The 13387-nt window shown below is 40.0% G+C and overlaps 1 protein-coding gene across 2 annotated transcripts in view; it reads left to right on the top strand.

Annotated features, from left to right (window-relative positions):
- The first annotated feature begins 415 nt into the window (after positions 1–415).
- Positions 416–13387, top strand: part of LOC109989760 (kelch-like protein 29) — a 138806-nt gene continuing 125834 nt past the window's right edge. Inside the window, exons 1-2 of one of the 2 annotated variants that reach the window (XM_065963403.1) lie at positions 416–717; positions 11002–11075. The gene's annotated coding sequence lies outside the window, so the exon portion shown is untranslated. The remainder of the gene's footprint in view (positions 718–11001; positions 11076–13387) is intronic. The other variant, XM_020641626.3, reaches the window with a different exon arrangement.

Raw genomic sequence — 13387 nt, forward strand, 5'->3', positions numbered from 1 at the left:
CAAACGTTAGGATATTAGGTGTTGATAGGACTAATTGAATGTAATATCAATGATAACTAGCTTCAGTTTTTTATTTTCATTTTGACATGATGTGTAAATGCTTGTTTCTTCAGCATGTAATTGCTGAATGAATACAGATGTCTTCATTCAAAATAACTGTGATAAATGGATATTTCTCCATTCCATTTTTTCACATAGCCTGGACATGCACACACACCTCTGAAACTCACCCACTGGCTTTAATCCCAAGACCCTTACACCTAAGAGAACGACGTTTTTATCCATTCTCGGGCTGAGAGTCTCCCTGCAGGTGCATGCAATTGCGCGTAGTGATGGATGGGGGCGCAGCAGGGCTTGCCTGAACCAATCACAGTGAAAGGGCGGAGCAGCATCATGAAAATGTGTCTACACGCAGCAGTCCTCACACAAGCAGCGGTCCAAGCAGTCTCGCACATCTCGCATTCACCACCGCGCAGCGAGCCCAGCAGGAACCGTCTGCCAAGTCCCGGTCACTTAACCAGGTGACGTGCAGCCCCGTGGCACAGACAGGACTCACTTACTCACCAGCACACAGCCTGCTACCAGAGCACTCTCTTCTTTTGGCTGTAAAATGCATCAACAGTGTTTGCGGGATAAAACCAGCGTTCCTTCATGAGCATCGTCGCCGCGGAACAGGGACAAAACGCCGGGGGACAGGAGCGGCGAGCGGCCGGGGAGGTAAGCTTTTCTTTCGGCGTAGTTGGAAACAGTCGTCACGCTGACTCTCACGTCCGCTTGGGTCGTGCAGGAGAGCTTCTACAGAACACTGACACTTGTCCTGTGATGAATGAATGAGAGGAGGATCATTGGTTTCATCGCTACCCCCTTGCCGTGGACCATAGCCCACCAGACGCTGTGTCCGACTATCATTACGTTGTGCGCAAGCGCTTCTGCAAAGAGATGGGGAAAAAATACTTTCCGATTTTTTACAGTAAAATAAAGGGTTTCTAAAACAAGTTAAGTAGCTTATTGACAAAAAGGTCAGGCACGTATAACAGGCTTAAAAGAAAAACGTTTGAAAAGCGTCTTAAATTTAATTTGTATCAGCAGATCCTTATGACTTAAAGCCTTAACATATGACACAACTACTATGCAAATGAACACAACTGACAATGAATGGTAAGCAGTGTTACTCTGGCTCCAAATAGTTTAGTTTATGGCAGCATACTTTGCCACGGCATTAATATTCCAAGTGCAAAGATTTGTATTTAAAATCAAATTCTTAGCCTAATCCCATTTTAGGTGTGCAAACTCTGCACTGTGCCTTGGTGTATTTATAAAGTCTTATTGTGTGCTGCAGATGGAGCATTACTTGTAGCCCACACTCATCCTCCAGACAACAAAGCCTTTGCCATCACAAGTCCTCATGTGTTGTTAAGAGTGAAGTGATGTCCCCTTGGATGTGAAGTCGATTTCTGGTTATAAGGCACATTTAGCCTTTTGCTGGCTCATACAGTCACTGCTGAATGCTGAATCCAACTAGTAATTGCTGCTGCTTCCTGTCCTGACAGTGTTTCACTCATCTCCACGTTACATTTGTTTTCTGGCAAATGAGAAGGTGTTGATGAAGGAATGGCGTTGGTAATAGCAGTGGTATTATCACATTTAATCTGAACTTCATATTTAGCCCTGTTTATTATCATCCCTCATACCAGACGGCGCACGTGTCAATTTTCAATGGTCTTGGCACTGATTCCTGTTCACAAGTGTGGTGCTATTTTTAAATCGATGCACTGTCACCCGGCTCAACTGCATGTGTTCCTGTACTTATATTTAAGTACCTGGTGTTGTTGTTTTAACTGGCCGACCATGCGAGCCAGTACACACTTCCACTCTGATGACATTTAAAACCTGGCAAGCTATCCAGAATCGGAGCGGAGATTAAGGGCTTTAGTCCTTGTCCTCCCTGAGCAGGCAGGCAGGCAGGCACTCTACTGGGTAACACAATGTATTTGCTCAGATCCCGGGTCGTTTAGCACGGGTCATTTGCTTCCTCTCACATAGAACTGTCTCAAAAAAAAATTAGAATAAGCAGTCACTGTAGGTGGATGATATTGCATCAGCAGTATTATACAGAAGTGTGCGTGCATCCAGTACACAGTCTCATTGCCAGGCAAGTGTTGAGTTTCTCTTGCAATATACTCAATCAAGGATAATCTACAATATGAAATGTAGTTTAGGTCGGCCTGGGGAGCCACTTTTGTCTGGGGAATTTGATTTGAAGATACCCAGAGGCATTTCTCCTATTAGAAAAGGCCACAACAAAATGACTCCTGTTTTTATGGTCAGCAAATTACAATGTTGTAGCTCAAGGCTGTTTTTGCCTCTGGTGAGGAACTATTCAACGGAAGTTCTACAATGCTGTCTAGCAAAGGTTTTTGCCTGGGAGTGTTCTCTGTGTGACAACAGTCAAAAACATGTTTCCTCGGCTGCTGTCAGGCAGCAGCTTGTATTAGATGGAGGCATTACCAACTGTCTCCTGTTTAAAGATGTACATACACAGTATTGCATCTGTTTATCTGCACACGTTCATTCAGCACATTATTAATGTAGACATTCATTCTGATGATGTCGACTCTGTTAGAGCTGTGTGTATTACAAGTCCAATCTTGACCCACAATTAACTCTAATTTGTTTTACATTTTCCAGTAATAATGCACGTTGCACTCACAGCTTATCTCAACCTTTTACTTGATTTCTACAAATAAACTGTTACTAATGTGGAAGTTTGACCATTTTCTCAATCATCAAAGAAGTGGCTCTTTATTTCTTTTTTGGATTATTTTCTGATGTCACTTGATTATCATTACCATGGCAACTTCAGGAGATCGTTAAACTGGAGCACATGATGATATACCGAAAAATTGGGACACTTATTCTTGGCAAAGCTATAACTAAATGAATTGGAAATGTAAGGACATTTTTCAGAATATTTTTTAGTTCAATATCTTTTATTGAGCAAGTAAATCGGACATACATTCAACAATATATTCCAGACTCGTTTTTATAGTTATTACAATTGTGCATGTAACCCTGATGTTATTTGAAGCTCAGATATATTGATAGGCACAGAGGTAATATTTAAATAAGGTAATTAAGAAATAAAGTGCAACAACATGCAATGTAAAGAACAGAGAAACAAACAGAGTACAAATAATACCACGACCCTTAGAGACCTTCACTCTTCAACCATCTCAGTTGTTGTACAGTGTGTGCTAGGACGAGGACTGTTGTATTCGGCCAGCAGTTGCAAGATATAAGACAAGGGGTTTCCAGGTTTTATTGAATTGTTGAAGTCTGTCCTTCAGAACATATCTTGTCCTTTCCAAATGGAGAGTGTTAGTTAGATTTTCTAACCACATTTTAGAGGTAGGAACAGTTTTTTCAGAATATTTTATAGGCAATTCTCAAAATCCCACCTGTAAGATAAAACAAATTAGCTGTCCTCGCTAACTTGAAGTAACTTATATCACCAACAAGTAAAGTAATGTAATAGTAACATTCATTCATTCAACACTTTTAATTTATTCACTGTCCTGCAAAGAGAAAATGAGAATATTTATTCCTCTTCCTGTATATTTAAAAGATAGACATAATATTTTAGCAACAACTTTGTGCTAATGGATCCTGTTGACCCATTGTTCTGCTGTATGTGAATTATTTCTGTTACTGGATCAAACAATTAATGGTCTAATAGTCCTATCAGTTGATTTTGTGTGCAATTAAAATTATAACAACTTATAATAACACTTTTTCAGAAGAATAGAAAAGCTCTAAAAGCACACTCCATTTACCATTTAACTGCGGTAAATTGTTCCGATGTGGCCCTGATGTGAACATGATGAAAGTGAAAGGGGGAGGCCATGATGTGATTTTTTTTTTTTTCGTAAGACCATTAAGACCATCTTTTTACCATCACAGGCTTTTAAAGTAATTCCTGTAAATAATTTGCAACTTGAACACCCTTGCTAAAGTCGGGACATAAAGATGCTGCTGTTAACTTTCAGCCATTAATACTATTTGAGGAAATGTATGCCTGTGTACTAAAAGGTGTGAGAGCTTTTATATGGACATAAAGCTAGATTTGTTCATCAAGCCTTTAGGAAGAAACCTTTATTTGACCAATAGTGCAGAATCAATCCTCTTCTATTCCCACAGCATTGTTTTGGCTTGTGGCCGTGATATCTATGCTTGAATCTGCTGCTGAATATTTATCACCAGAGGTTATTAAAAAGCATGATACACTTCTGTGCACTGGTCAAAAGGCTGTGAGCGAAGGGTGTGCTTCCCAAGCTTTTAAGAGATCAGTGAACTATGAACGGCAGTCTCTTCAGCTGCCCTCTTGAACACAGTCGCTGAAGGACCAGTGATGCTGGTATCATATTTCTTAAAAGCCTTCAGTGTCCCTGTTCAGAGACCCGAATGGTCTTAAAATGCTCTAATCTGTAAACCTCCTACGACTGTGGAAGGTTAGAGGCTACCTCTCAAATGTTAGTTAGTTGCACAGAAAATATGTGTTATTTAAAGAAATGTAACACAGTTTTTAAGATGTTGCATAACTTTTAAATACTAAAGCTTATATAGATATATGTTTTTTTTTAAGCATACAGTATTCTGTTCATTCAGTATATGTCATTTATTATAACATACAACTTACAGCACAAAAGGTTTATAGTAGTTGAAAATGTAGTTTTAGGCCTTTGATAGTTACAGGTGCTGAGCACCTCCAGCCAGGGGCCATGTACCAGAAAAAGACCACATTTTTTATTTATTTAACTGTTGAAATATTTAGCTTCTGTAAAATTAAATCTGTTAACCTCTCTAAGAAGAAAAAATAAGCTATTTTCCTCATAATTCATTACCCACACAAATAGTTTGACTTCACTTGACATGTATTGGGACACTGGTTTGTAAGAGTTTGGTTGAGACTCGTCTCGAGGCCCCTGCAGTCTGTGAGGCTGCTGTGTGGTGAGGGGTTCCATAAGGGGGCCGGTAAAGCCTGTTGGCTTAATACACTGATATAACTAAAATTGTCACACTTTTTTTTGGTATGGTTGTATGACACATATTCAGTTTAACTTCAAGGATATCAGTATGTCCATATAGGAAGCACAAGTGGTTCTGAATCAATGTCACCTGCTTTGGTCCAAGTAAAAGGTACAATGGAAAGGTAAAATCCTTCCTGGGTGATTCTTCTATAGTCTTTTGGTCTGCTAGTGTCCTTTTCACCACTGGTTGCATGAAGCAGTAAATGCAGACCACTCAGGTTGCACAAGTAGTCCAGCTCTTCCAAGGTGGTACATCCATATGTGCGGTGGAAAGAATGTTGGCTGTGTCTCCCAGCACAGTCTCCAGACCCTGAAAGAGATACCAGGAGAGCTGAAGAAGGCCAGCAGCAGGACCGGTATCTGTTCCTCAGCAGGAGCACTGCCAGAGCCCTACAAGATGGCCTGCTGCAGGCTACAGGTGTACCTACTTCTGACCAAACTGTCAGAAACAGACTCAATGAGGGTGGCATGGGGGTCAGCCGTCCTCTAGCTGGATCTGTGCTCAGAGCCCAGCAACATGCTGCTGTATTGCCAGAGAACACCAGAATTGGCAGGTCTGCCATTGGCATCCTGTTCTCTTCACAGTTGACAGAAGGCTCACATTGAGCATGTGTGACAGGCGTGAAAGAGTCTGGAGACATTAGGGTGAACGTCATGCTCCCTGTAACGTCATCAAGCAAGACCGACTTGGTGGTGGGTCAGTGATTATTCGGGGAGGCATATCCTTGGGGGTTGGCACAGACCTCTATGTCATAGCCAATGGTTCCCTGACTGCTGTTAGGTACCTGGATGAAGCGATTGTCTGACCTTATGCTCGTGCAGTGGGTACTGGGTTCATCCTGGTGCAGTAAAATGTGGTTAACCACTGCATGCCTACTGGTTAACATGGTACACTATTAACCACATTTTAAAATGGCATGTTTAATTATTCATAAAGACTCAAAAACAAGGTGACACCTGGTGCATCAGCTCTATCTGCCGTGCTTATCAAGAGACAGGCTTCGCTACATTAGCTTTAATATGGTAGAGGGACGCTGCAGCGAAGCTTTGTCTCCAAGGATTTCAGGTACTCAAAGAATGACCATGGAGTCCTTGTGATTTTATACATTAGTAATGTTATGGCGTTAATTAATACATACACTACTCAGTGACATTATTAGTTGTGTTAAAACTCACATAAGTTGGATCAGCCTGTGATCCAACTTATTTTCAATGTGATTTCTGAATCCAGCCCTCAAAGTGTTGATGAGTTTGGTTTCCATTGACCATTGTTGCGTCGTTTTGTTCACAACAAATGATTCAGTGTACATCAGCTAAGATTTTCAACTTGAGTAATTCATTTATCATGTTCTGATATGTGATTTACGTGTTCCCTTCATTCATTTTTTTCTGGACGACACAGCTGGTTTGCTCCATGGATGGGGTGGGAGATGGGAAGGAAGAGAACATGGAAAATCGTAACTTTCTTGTAGCTCATAAACACAGACACAGCAACAGCCATGTTTAGTTATATATGCAGACTCCCATTAAGCCTTGCTGCAGAAGTACTTCTGCTCAGCCGCTCTCTGACAGCCACAGCTCCCCTGACATCTCCTTTATGAACCTACATCATTTTAATAAGGTGTAGTTTACTACCTTATCTCTACTTCGGAACAAACATCTATAATGAAAACATTAAATCTATTCCTGGTAAGTCTGGGCTGTTAAAAATGCCAAATATACTTGGCATTATCAGAGAGTGCACAGGCCTTTGGAAAGACATTGATGTATTATGTAATAATTTATTTGAAATAAATAAATAAAATCAGCCTGGAGGAGAAGCTAAGCTTAAAAGAGGTCTAGTGGAAAAAGGTTTTGGGAGATTGAATGTCAGACTCAAACCAGCTCTGTCCGTTAGAGGCAAACCAGACTTCCAATTACTTTTAAGAAAAAAACATTTTTATGTACACTGAATTCACTTGAACTCATTTCTTCTGCCTTCCTGTCACAACCATGGGAAATATATAATTTATGTGATGCTGTAATTACAACGTGGAGTATTTTCCTTTGTTTAGTTTTTTGTCTTTGTGTATACAAAAGGAAAAAAATGAACTGTGAAAAAATGTTTTCCATCTAGCATGCCTTCCAAGTAATTGTATATTGAGAGAAATTACCAGAACTGAGAGCTTTTTGTTTGCGTGTATCTGGTGATAAAAAGCCTCCTTAATTCCCCAACATGTAGTTTAGTGTGAGTGATCGGCTCATTCTGCAACTGTGAAACTCAGAATCGTTTGTCCCCACTAAGAAATGAATATGTTAACACTATCTGATTTACATACTCCTCGCAGGGTTGAGTTTGAAAGGTGGCGTTTGAGTTGAGGAATCATAAATCAGTTGTTTGCAGGAGGTGTGATGTGCATATGTAATATAATCATATTAACAACCTGTTTGTCTTAGCCTGCATGTATTCTTCCAAGGACTCTATAAAATATTGGCTTCATACCGACCACTTAATGCTGCGTGCAAACACTCCAGTTGTGATTAATGTTGGCAGTAAATTTTTCTTGTTTAAATACCTGCAGCAGACTGACCAGGGTCATTGATGTATTTATGAATTACTTTGTGGCATCTGACAGGAAATAATATCATAAGAGCATATGCTGCGTATTCTGCTCAAGTCTAGCACTGGTTTTTTAACCTCTCTTTACTCCCTCATCAGTTCAATGGAGTGGACTTAAAGTCAGGCGTTGGCCGCTCATATCTGCAGCAGGGTGGATTGAATTAAACTCCTGCCCCGACACACATGAAGGTCGATGTCTCTGCTCACATTTTATTTTATTTGTATGTGTGTTGGGGGTGTGTTTTTTCTCTCGTCTTCATTTGGCCGTGGTGTTAAATGAACGCAATAACAATGAACGTGAATGTGATAATGATAATAAGACAGCCGTTGAAGGTTGTGTTGTAAAGATAGCTTTTCTCATCACTCAGTGCCCGTGGGCCTCAGTGTGATTTTATAGCTTTCTCCAGCAGACATTGTTCTGTTTTTTTCAGCATTTGTGAGGCAGGCCTCTTCATTCTGCCTGTGCAGAATGGAATTAATTGAAAAAGAAGCTTTTTGGATTTTATGGGATATATCTTTTAGCTGTAGTTACTCCAGTCAGTGGGCATTTGATGATCTGAATGACAAAGATAGTCTCACAAATGTGCATTCTTACGAGTACACTCTTACTTTGTATTCATATAAAAAAGCTTAAAACTTCACCCTGACATTGATAGTTCACTTAGAAATTATCTTCAGCATCCATTTTTTTTAATGGAGGATATGGACAGCAGCCATGTTTGATAATTAATGGTGTCTCTCTATCTCTTGCCTTATTGGTTTTTGCTGATTGCTTAGCACTCTGATTAAGAAATACCATTTCAATTGATGTATCATACTTCCAAGTGTTTTTCACACTTAGACAGCTCCTGGCTCCTTTCACCAACTTGATAATTGTATCGATGATTTATGACCCAGCTTCATTTTGACAGGTTTAAAATAACTAACTCTGTATGTGCTGTGAGTCTGAGATATTGGCTTCTGGTGTGAGATAAACTGAAACATTTTCTTGCTAATCTGTCACATAGTTTATTGTTTCACTTTAATTCAGATTTATGTTTCAGAGTGAGTTATATCTATCTCCTATAAATAAACTGATACATCTGTAAGAAGGGATTGTGTTTCTCATTTAAGACATCATTCAGTTCTAACCTAATAGACACAAACTGTATTTTCTTTCATTGTGGATAAGCTGACTTAATCAGAGGAAGAGGAAACCAAATCTAAATCAGTAGGGAGAAGTCAATGAGGTGTTTAATGATTGAGTTTTGTGTGGAGATAATGTAAGACTTCTCTCATTTCACGGCAAATTACACTTTTTTTTGTTCCTATCAGGGTTTGAAGTCATTTTGTGGTGAAAAACAACAAGAGGAGAGACATTTCAGATTTAGAAAAACAGCCAACGTGAGCTGAGAAAGATAGCAGGCAATGCATGCATTTTCTTTCTATAACTCCAACTCACCAAAGTTGAACTATTAATAGAGAAAACAAGTCTTCTGTTCCATCCTAACTGACAGAAGGTAGTCAGCGGCGAGTTGTTGTAATGGCTGAATGTGTTCAGTTTCTGTCTCGCCTCTGTGAGCAAGAAGTATAGCTTGATAATTAGCTTATGAGCTTACGCAATGAGCGTTCAGTTGATCTTGGTGTTTGTATCCAGTGAACTGTGGCTTTGTAGGGTTGAGCCGATGAGGTGATCAGTCATGTGAGCCTGCTAGTGTTAGCCACGTTCAGCTCCCATGCTACGCAAGGCTGCTTATCTTTTTGCAGAGCTGTTCCCACTGAAGAAAGAGCAAAATCAGCAGCGTGTGGGTAACAGCTGCACCCAGTGTCCTTTTTAGACCTGCTCAGAATCTCTTCACTCTGGGCACTTATTACTGAACCTTCTCAGTCCTTATTGGTCAGCGAGGTGCTGAATGTTGCTGCTCCAGGAGGCAACCAGTCATTTACTAGATTCTTGTCAGATGATCATCACAGAGAAAAGGGAATTTTTGGGAACAGGATCTCCTGGATGTTGCAGCTTAGTGAAAAGAGCAATGAAGCCATTTGACATAACTACCCAGAGTGCATTGCAGAGTTAATTTTATCAATGTAGAAATCTAGTGTATGTTTATGTAAGAAATAAAAGATACCAGGGCTAATCCAATAAGGACAAAATGTCTCAGGTACAGTATGAGGTGTAACTTGTAAAAAGAAGGATAGACACTTGTAACCCTTGCAGTTCTCCTTTTTCCCCTGAGGAAGTGGGTCCCTTTTTTCTCCCTCAAGCTTCCTTATGTACTTCTATTGAAGTAGGTACCTGACTACATTTCCCAGAATCACTAAGTAGATCCCCCCAGAGGGCATACGTAAACATATTGTGGGTTGCGTGTAGGTTCAGAGAAAAAGCAGTGATTTGATCCTGGTAAAGGCAGAGTCTGAGGAGGATTCACAGTCTTTGTTGCTGCGATGCTTTGTGGTTATAGCGGCTCTGGGTAAGAATGTTTTGAACCTGATCTATGCAAGAAATCAGTCTTTTATTTACCACATTGAACTTTATTTCTGTGTTCAATCATACCTCAGTCACAGTCCTATAAAGGAAGTTTTTACCAGGATTCTTTTTTTCGTTGCTGGTGCTGAAAAAATGTCATTGTGCAGTTGTACTGAACAGAAGCAGAGACTTTTACACACACACACACACACACACACACACACACACACACACACACACACACACACACACACACACACACACACACACACACACACACACACCGAGCACAAAGAAAGAGATGTGGTGACTTACAAAGGCTGCCACCGCAGACGAGTCAGATGTTTTTTTTAACAAACACTTGTGCTGTTCTTGTATTTGACAATGAAGGCCTTTGAAGTTTCAAAGCCAATGACAACCTTCTCCTTTGTTGTCGTCTTAAAAAGAGCAGAGATTTTAGCTCGACTGATAATTGTAGTTATTTTTTTGTATTTCCACTCAGGAATTAATTTACTACCAGTTCCTGAGAGCTTTCCTAACTGCATTATACCTTCACTTTGACCTTTTCCACAGCCGCATTATCCAATATTGACCCATGATGTTCTCTCAGGACAGATAGAGCCAAACGTGATTCTCTGTGCGGAGACGTTCATCTTTTCTCTCGGCCAAAAATCAACTTAGAAATCTCTTGATGCGGATTGTTCCACACATGAATGGGTCAAGTTCTTTTTGAATGAAAGCATGTCTGATTTTACTCGTCATGAACAGATGGTGAGCTCCAGAACATTAGGGCCAGACTTATGGACATTTTCATTGCATTTTCTGCTTCACGGCCTCTTCATATTCACCAACTGTTACTGTTTCTGCAGGTGCAGACGGAGATACTCCAAAGATCTCATTTGTCTGTGATGAGCATCCTCACCCACCAGAGACCAAAGGTACGGTAAGCTGTGAAAAACTCATTATGCCATGTCCCAATAAACATTTTATGCCACAGACAAACCACACAGAGTGATACAAAAGCACATTATGTTTATGAGTCAGTCATATTCTGTCTCATTATTTAAGTGTTTACACATGAAAAGTGTTTTGGAGCATCACAGATTCAGTAAGTAAGTGTGTGCACAATATGATTATTATCTTTAAAAGTTGAATCACTGTTTTAATAAAAGAATAATGAATAATACTCTCATGGCAGAAAACCTCCACTTTTTCACTTTTAATATAAAGTACTTGATCTTAAGATACACTGTAATCAGTCTGTTCTGTTGGCCTTTTTAAAGGCTTTATATGTGATTTTTTGATCCAGCAGATGTCGCCCTTGAGCCCCAGGATGAAACCAAAACAACTTGCGGTGCATTGTTGTGTTAGCATGCTAATGCTAGTGATCTTTATTATGCTCGTATCTTCACACTGCATGTAAATTTACCCGAAATGAGCGTGATCTAGAAACGCAGTTAAGCAGTGAGTACAGTATGTTAGTCTTCTTTTCTCTAGTCCCTCAATTAAACAACTTTTATACGCGAGGGGAGGAGTCAGCCGGCCATCCTGGCGATGTAAACAAACTGAAGACAGGACTCGGAAAACTCAGAAAACATCACAGACAGTGGGACTCAGGTGTTACACCCATTGTAGACAGTCATGACTCACAGAGTTATTTTCAAAGGATATACTTGATTTATATTATATTTAAGTGTGAAAAATCGCATATAAAGCCTTTAAGGGCACTCTCACACTAGGCAAAGTTGCTCCATACGGTGCTTAAGCGCGATTGCCCCCATGAAGCATGCTTAGACAGAGTATGCATTTCCAAATCTGAGTGCGCACTAAGTGGGGGGCGATGCACAGAGATACACAAGGAAACCAAGTGAAGGAAACACAAAATGAGGACATATGTTTGAAGAGGCATGAGACATCATTTCCCCCGAAGCGTTTGTGAGGACTGTGTTAGCTGATCGCTGCTAGATCAGCTGTCAGCCGCCTGCAGTGCAGTCATGTTCACTCTGCAGTTCACTCTTTTAACTTGATTAAAATACACATAGTAATGGTATTAATACTTATAAAAGGCAAAAATCATTAAGAATAAACATGTCACTTCATTGGCATGATAATAATGCAAAAAGTGAATGGCTTTTGTGCTCCTTTTGATTTTAAGATAATATGAACATCAAAACCTTAAGACCTCAAATTAAGTGTTTGTTTGATGGTGAATTAGAAAATGAATCAAATATAAAACTTGGGACTGCTGCACTGGATTCATTTTATGAATGTTATGCTCAATATTTCTTTGGTAATATTTTCTTTAATCCCAGCTGGGGCTGCCGACTTTTAAGAACTAAAGTGTGTTTAAATATGTTTCAGCACTCCCCTTACTGTCTGATTTAAGTCCATCTTTTCTCCATTATTACACTCCTGTGGTGTTGTGAAGTTTCTTTACTATGTAATAAGCTGCAGCATCCAATCATTGAGTGGTGTCTAATAAAGGGGGCGTGCAGACTCAAGCAGAAGCTGCTCACATGTACCCTTGCGCATCACTCCTCAGATATCCCTCCTCTCCTGTGAGCAGCTTTAGGAGCTTTGGAACAATCCTCAGTATGACGGCCCCTGAACTATACCTCCATATCTAACGAACAAAAGACTTTCGTAAATCTTAGCTTTACAAAAGCGGGCCAGCAATCTTTAAGAACACTCAGACCTCAATAAACAGGCTTAACTCGGTTGAAATTAAAATGATCTCCCTTTTTTCCAGTTTTAAATTTGCTTCTCAGCATAGAAATGTGAGTCAAACACGGGGACATAGTGCGAAGCATCACCAGCTGTCCATCCATCTATTCAACCTGAAATCCTGTCAGCCATGGTTCGTCCGGGCCCCCTGTCACTAAAGCTTTATTTCCTCTTTGGTGAAGATGCAGCCTGCAGCCTGACGATATCACACAGATTTTTAAGGTCTCACAGTGAGTCTGTTGTCATGTCAGTCTGTCTTATTTAAGAATATCTCCACTTGAGCATCCCCTCGTGCTGCTCGGCCTACATGCGAGTGCTGCCACTTTGATTTTTGTATCGTGTGTCTGTGCTGCAGAGACGTGCGGTCAGGGGAGGCAGAGCTGTCATCATCAAAAGTAAAAAACAAAAAATGATTAAATATATATATATATATATATTTCTACTGATCTGTGTTATAAATGTTATTTCTGTAGGATTCAAAAAATTTCAATCATTTTCATGATCAAAATTGCTGAATTTGCATATTTCCGG

The sequence above is a fragment of the Labrus bergylta genome, chromosome 15, assembly GCF_963930695.1.
Source record: "Labrus bergylta chromosome 15, fLabBer1.1, whole genome shotgun sequence".
NCBI classification, from domain to species: domain Eukaryota; kingdom Metazoa; phylum Chordata; class Actinopteri; order Labriformes; family Labridae; genus Labrus; species Labrus bergylta.